The sequence below is a fragment of the Anneissia japonica genome, unplaced genomic scaffold, assembly GCF_011630105.1.
Source record: "Anneissia japonica isolate Jap-2015-1 unplaced genomic scaffold, ASM1163010v1 scaffold1583_len11272_cov130, whole genome shotgun sequence".
Taxonomy (NCBI): Eukaryota; Metazoa; Echinodermata; class Crinoidea; order Comatulida; family Comatulidae; genus Anneissia; species Anneissia japonica.
In genome coordinates, this window is record NW_022717109.1 from 3655 (window position 1) to 11260 (window position 7606).

The following is a 7606-nucleotide window of genomic DNA, read 5'->3' on the forward strand; positions in this document are numbered from 1 at the left end:
TCATAACACTCAGTGGAATTGTACATAATTATTCAACAAAAGAGATTTTTAATCTTAGCATAAAAGAAAATAGCACCATGGACTGCCTGCGTATTGTTGTTTCAATGCAAATTATAATCAGAATTATTCATTCATTCTGATGGTATACTTTATTTAAAATTTCACCAACATGCAAATAAAAACAATACAAAGATTCAAAGATTTTCTGTTGTGATTTACTATACAGGTATAGTACTGTGTTAATATACAAAATGTGGAATTTCGAAAGGGCATGCCATGCAGTATAAAATTGCTCAGGTTAGAGCAGCCATCACCAAATTTATAGGGAACCTTCTTAAATAATATTAGAAATATTATGATGTGTAAGCTTCCTTATAAGTTTGGCGATGGGCGCTCTAGATGCATTATGATGTAATGGCCCTGTCACATAGTAGCGAATAGAGCTAACGTATATTTCTAGCATACTGATTTCTTTACTCAAAATAACATGCTCAATAACACTCAAATTATTGGCAATAAATGAACATCCTTACGCATACGACGAACACCCAAAAAATAAGGAATGAATGCTGATTGTACAACTAGCGTCCATATTAATGAATGACAGCGCATTATTAGCGTCTGCCCAACGAATGTTGAGCTTACATAACAAACGTTCGTCAAGCACATTATATGGACGCCTTGTGAAATTTGATATAGTTCGGTATACTTTATGTATTTGTGGTCATTCGTTACCGATTTGTTAGACAAACACTATGCATACGTTATACATTCACTATAGCAAAGTTTCAGATGGGTTTGACGTATTTGGACGAACAACGAACGGAGAGAAAACGTCAACCCAACATGCCAAAACGTTCAAACAGCGAGTGCTCCCCGTATACATAGTGTATTAAGCACAACATTGTAACACGTCCAAAATTTAAAATTGAACCCACCGTACCTCTGCAAACCCTTACAAACAGCTAACGGATAAAACGTACTCAACCTACGCGAACGTAAACCAAAATTTCCATAAACATCGGCATACGTTCACTCTATTCGCTACAGTGTGACAGGGGCTTTAGAAGAGAAAATATATAATCATATATTTTATATTTAACTTTAAACTTCATAATCTATAAATTTTTATGGTTGATTTGAGGAGTTAGCATTTATTACTGAAGTAAGAGAGCTATTTAAAATGACACTAAAACCAACTCAATACTATACTTACTGAGATACGGTCAATAAAACGCGCAAGGTATCACTGAGTAGGTCAAATTTGTTAGCACGCAACTCACTAATTAGGTCTGGAGCTAACATTTTTCATTTCTAATATAATAGGGTGGATTTAAATTTTGCAGAGATTATGACCTCTGTTAGCAGATACAAAAGAAATAAAGTTCCGTTAAATTTAAAGAATCTTTTGAGGGCTTTCTATACTTTAAAGAAATGTGTTTAAACAAGTTAATAGAGCATATAATTAATTGTGCTTGGTGTGCAACTGGATTTAAAACATTTGTGTACCCACAGAGGTCACTAGTCTTCTACCACTGATTATTTTATTACCTGCCTTTTTGCATAATCCAAGGATTGCTTTTCTATGCACATCAGGCTGTTTAGGATGTTTCATCTTAATAACGGTTCATCATTAACGCAACCAAAAGAGGTATCGGCGAATCTATTTAAATCATTTGTTGATTCCAACTAAAGGCCCGGTCCTACCATTTAAGTTACCAGCAATAAGAAAACAGCCTAGCTTAGTGGAGCGGCTTAAGTAAGTTTCAGGGACTGTAAAAATATCTTCGCTTTGGTGTATATAAGTCGTTATTGTTACCCTGGAGGGAAGAGAAAATCACCCCTTGTTTTATCTAAGTTGGTACACCATGACACATGTTGTACACAGGCTAAAAGCTAAAATATCTCTTCCAGAATAAAGTGTACTATAACTTGTATTTTATAGGAAAATCAGCTTTCAATAAAACCAGGAAACAAGACCGCCATAGAACCTGTCTCTTATACACATCTTGAAAGAATAAATTTATCAAAATTTGTATACAATTCATTAATTACGTACAATTTATTGATTATATAATTTGAAAATAAACTCTATAATTCTCCATCTTTAATATACAATTTATAGTTTTGTATAAAAGAAAGGCTGTTAAATAAGGTAGGTGCAAGGAAGCTAAAATGCTCTTTTATAGCATTCAAGTTTTGTTTTAGATTATAGTTTTACCTTTAGATGACTAGAATGCTAGATTAATTCTAGTATAAATATGTTCTATAAGGATGATTATGAATAATTCATGAAATTTTACCAAACTACCGTACGTTTAAAAAAATTGCGTCCAGGAAGACATTTTTAAAGACCACAAACTTGAGCCCACCATGATTGGGACTGAGAGAAAAATGTTATGATTATGAAATGTTATGATTATGGCACCTCTAGATTACTGGAAATAGCACTCTCAAGACTTCAATTTGTTTACAATTTTCTTTTTTTTCTTATATTTTTTACTTTTAAAAATTTAGAGGGGGCAGCTGGGACCTTCCTTGAATCTGCCGCTGCATTTTCCCGGTGGCGAAAATTAAGTGTACAGTCATCACACAGGTTAAGAATGCTATATCTAGAAAAAATAATAACCAAATCACAATTAGTTTTTTAAATAATATGAAAGACAGTGTATTGTGAAAATGATAATAAATTGTTCAAAATTCCTTATCATTTCCATAATTATATAAAATGAAATGCTTATTTGTCAATGAATAAAAACAAATGCAAGAAACATGAACAACATTATATAATGCAATATGAATAACAATGACTATAGGTCTATTATATTTAAGTTGACGGATGTCAAATACCTATAAAAAGATTCCAGATTCAAGAACACTTTATTGTCCATTTTAAAATAGGAATTTGTTTTTTCAGAGGTTATTTTCGGGCGTCTAGAAAACAACAATTTCCTCTTAGGCCAGTAAAATCAGTATAAACATTCAAATAAATAAAATTTTAAAATACAGGCAGCTAAACAATTCGGATGTGTAAAAAAAAAAAAAAAAATGTGATTAAAGATGAAAGCGAGAAAAAGAGGCCATAATTAATTTATGCTATAAAAACACGAGTTTTCTTGAAGTTGTAATAATTATTTTACTGGAAATTAATTGAAGAAAGGCATATGTCATCTGTGCATGTGTGAACTTTGTATCATTTCTCCAGTTCTGTTTTTTGTTTATAAACGTGGTGCATGATGGTGCATGCTTCGCACAGTGGGCTGTGAGTATTGATGAATTAGGCCTAGAATTACCAATATTTTTAGCCTAATACTGACTGTTATTAGTCACCATAATAATAGAATGATTGCTTAAAATAGCTAAATATATATACTCAATAAGTATTATTTTATTAGATTTTATTTAACTTAAACTAAATTGATGTTAAAAGTTTGATGTAGCACGACCGTCTAGCAAGAAATGAGGATTTCCCTAGAGCTGACTAGCAGAAAAATATGTTGTTTCATTGTGGTAGCCAGAAGTTTACACGCATTTCCAAATGTTTTTTGTTTAGTAATTGGCCGAAAAAGATGAAATTTCTTTATTTGAACATTAAGGTCAGTGTTTCAAAATAATTAAAAACTAGGAACGGTTTGGAGCTTAAAAGTAGGTGCGGCTTATACACAGGTGACACAAAAAAATTGTGATATTTCGCGTCCTAATTTGGGGGGGGGGGCGGCTTATACACAGGTGCAGCTTATACACCGGAATATACGGTAATGCTTTTAAAACTCGTCAATGGATTTTCGCACTCAGTCAGAGTGTTGGTCGCCAAGGTGCTTACAGTACTTCACTGAACGTATTCAGGACTGTATTCACTGTCTTAAAAATAAAAAAATTAAAATTAAAAAAAATATATTTTTTTTTCTCGATTAAAGTTATATTACTTGCATGAATGATTCTCTTATCTTGAAATAAAGAACAGTAGTCACACATAGGCTAGTATCCATGTCTTTTTTAAAACAAGATAGGTACACACATATTTTCATAAGCAATCAAATCTAAGTCGGCTAATTGTTAAGTTGCATTACCCAAATCGATCATTTTGGCTCTCTAAACCGCACGAATCCCTGTGTTTCGCCCTGCACTCTGAAACCCATCCCCCTCCCGGTCCTTCGGCCCTCACTCGGTTGGCGCTTCGCGCCAAAGTATACACCCGTTCAACCCACCCTAAAAATTGTAACACCCTCAATTTTCAATAGCTACATCCCTGATTGCGGTAATGTTATAAATTACATGTATATTTTAAACTTCAAAAAGAGGAATCAGTAAGTGTGAACAAAGTTTTCACAATTAGGATCGGCAGCAGAAAAAAATTTGCAAAAGTTTGTTTTATTATTAAAGAGTGGAATCATTTAAATAAATTGTGAACTGGGAAATACCGACTTACAACTTCATCTCATCGGTGAACTTGAAAACACAAGTTGTGAACTGAAGTAGAATTTTCTTCCTTGATTTGCGCAAGTAGTGTGGAAAATGGCGGATGTAACACAAACTATGCACAACGAGCATAGGTATTTATTGCAATTTGTTTATTAAGTAATATTACTTCAGATAAAAAAGGAGTGTTGTTTGTATGTTTTATTTGCAACCCAACATATTTATTGCAATTTGTTTAAGTAATATTATTTCAGATTAAAAAAACAAAGGTTTTTTGTATGTTTATTTCCGAACACATTGCACAAAACTAAATTTATGATTGTTGGTACTACTCACATTTGTAAAGATATTTCCCTTATCCACAAAGAGTGGAATCATTTAAATATTTGGGTGTAATTTTATATCGCATCAAAAGTATCAAAACGAATTGGTATTAAACGTCGCATCACCAAACACTTACTATGATTGCAAACGCCCTTGTGATGCCATTTTTTAGTACTGTTGTTGCGTTTGGTCGCATTGCAATATACAATATTTAAATACTCTGCAAATTTTACTAAATAGACTAGGTAGAATTGTACTTTCGGTTAATATAATGATTCCTATAAATGAAATAATGAACATATTTAAATGAAGTAAATGCAATGAAAGATGGAGAAATCAGTAACTCATAATTATTTATAAGTGTATGAACCATCATATCTTTTGTCTATGCTTGTCTTTAATGAAAATGAATTAAATAACCTACCAGGAAAACTGCAACCAATATGAGTTTGGATATTTTCAAAACTGCTATTTCTTGTAATTTTGCCCTACCTGACGTGGAAATGTACTGAATACTCAGTACATTTGAAAACAATTGCTAAAAAAAATCGCAAGTTGTTCTCGGGTGGGACTCGAACCCACGATCTCAGATCACTAGCCTGGCATCATAACTCTAGACCACCGAGCTTGCCTCTGATGGCCAGGGTTGAATTCGAGTCCAAGTAAGCAGCGGGTACTGCAGTGTTGATAGTAGTTGTTATTATCATGATGGAATAATAGAAAATAACTGGATTTGCGTCAGGAGAAACATGTATAGGTGTAATTTTGCCCTACCTGACGTGGAAATGTACCGAATACTCAGTACATTTGAAAAAAATTGCGAAAAAATTTGCAAGTTCTCGGGTGGGACTCCAACCCACGATCTCCAGATCACTAGCCTGGCATCATACTGCTAGACCACCGAGCTTGCGTCTTATGGCAAGGGTTGAATTCGTGTCCAAGTAAGCAGCGGGTAATGCAGTGTTATTTTGATGGAATAATAGACACAATCCAGTTAATGTCGGAAAACCTTTTTTTTATGCATGCACATTTGCATAAATGTCTACACACACGCACACACACATACACACAGGGAAAACAGTGCATTGGAACTAAAAATGGACTTAGATGGCGCATGCGTACAATCGACATTTTAATCTTAAGCAATGTTCAAGCTAAAGCAAAATTAATAAGTCTGACTTGTAAGCAAAAAAATGAACATAAGACCAAATTAAGCTGATTTCTAGTTTGATAAATCCGGCCCAAGGTGCCCAAACCTCTGTTCAACAACCAATATTTGTTTGTACTGCAAAAACTACAGAAAAAATCATGTGAACAACACAGTGATCTTCAAATACTGTGTTTGTTGATCTAGTAAAAGCTTTTGATTCTGGATCATACACTTGCTTGGAAACTACTTTTGGAATACCTCTAAGACTTGTAAACATCATAGCTAGTTCTCATAACGGTATGGAAGGTAGAGTACTTATTGATGGTGATCTTACAGAAACCTTTTCCATTAAAACATGTTTCTATTGTAAGATCAACAGCAGCGGATCTACAACTTGCACTGGATAGTCTTGATTTACCCATCCAAAAAATTTACAAATCGGTTGTGGCCGACTGCGATGGTTTGGGCATGTCTGCAGCAAGGAAGATCCCCGTCTGCTAAAAACATTTCTCAAAATTGGGAATATGTTCCAGATGTCAATCAAAGCAAAACTGGAATGACTGCATTAAGCAAGGCATAAAAGGAGAACACTTGTTTGAAAAAACCAAGCAACGTGCAGAGTGGGGGCAGAATTTACATTGTGGTGCCATTACAACTGAACAGACTTGTGTGTGACAGAGCTGTAGCTCACATAGAACGCCAACACATGAGGCGTGCAAACAGAACATAAGCGAGCAAATAAAACTCTTTGTAAAACTGGGTTTATATGGAAGTGATATTGTTTTAAAAAATGGTTATTAAAATTAAATGTCATTTTTGAATAGGCTCCCATCCCCAAAATATCGTTTTGTGATGGGGATGATGACAAAAGTCGTAAAAAATAAATTTGGAATTCACTCATTCACTGTACAATAAAATACAAATTATAAACTTGAGCCTAGAAATTATTGAAATCTTTTTGAAGAAATTACCTTACTACCTAAAGGACAACCTAATCTTGCATTTCATGTGCACCTCATTATTTCCAATACTAATTTCACGATAAGCCCCATCCTTTGACTTGTGGTTTGTCAAATGTTATTTATAATTTTGGCAATTGAATTTAATGTGATTAACATATCCTGCTTTAGACAACAGAACATGTCTGCATGTCCGGTCTGTGTCCGATCAGGAATGTATACCTCGATCTTCCGTAAAACCATCTTAAGCTAGCATGCTTAACATGCTGTTCTTCAAAAGCTATTGCATCTTTCCTCAAAGTCAAAGTTAAAGTCAAAGTAAAACTTTATTCATCCTTCAACGAAGGAAACTGAATGCTCGCATAAAACTTTTAAAAACAATGTACAATCACATAAAAAAATATTCATAAAATTAACGTTTAAAATGTGCATTAAAAAGTTTAATCCCAGCAGGAATAAATGAACAGGAATAACGATTGGTGTGGACAATCGGAGGCCTCAGCCTACCACTTCGCTGAAAGACGACATCAAACACCGTCTTCAGCTGTTTCATATAAACTTCCTTCATCGAGTGTTGTCAGTCTGCATGATTTTCAATTAAACTTATCTGTTGTTGATATTAATACCCAGAATTAATATTGTAATTGATACAATCGGTATACCTCTTCTTGAGTTTGAGTTTGTATTGTAGGCTGGACCAATGGCGGCGCCAGGTTTTCCCAGACGAGGGTTCCAAAGTCCACAACTGGGTGGG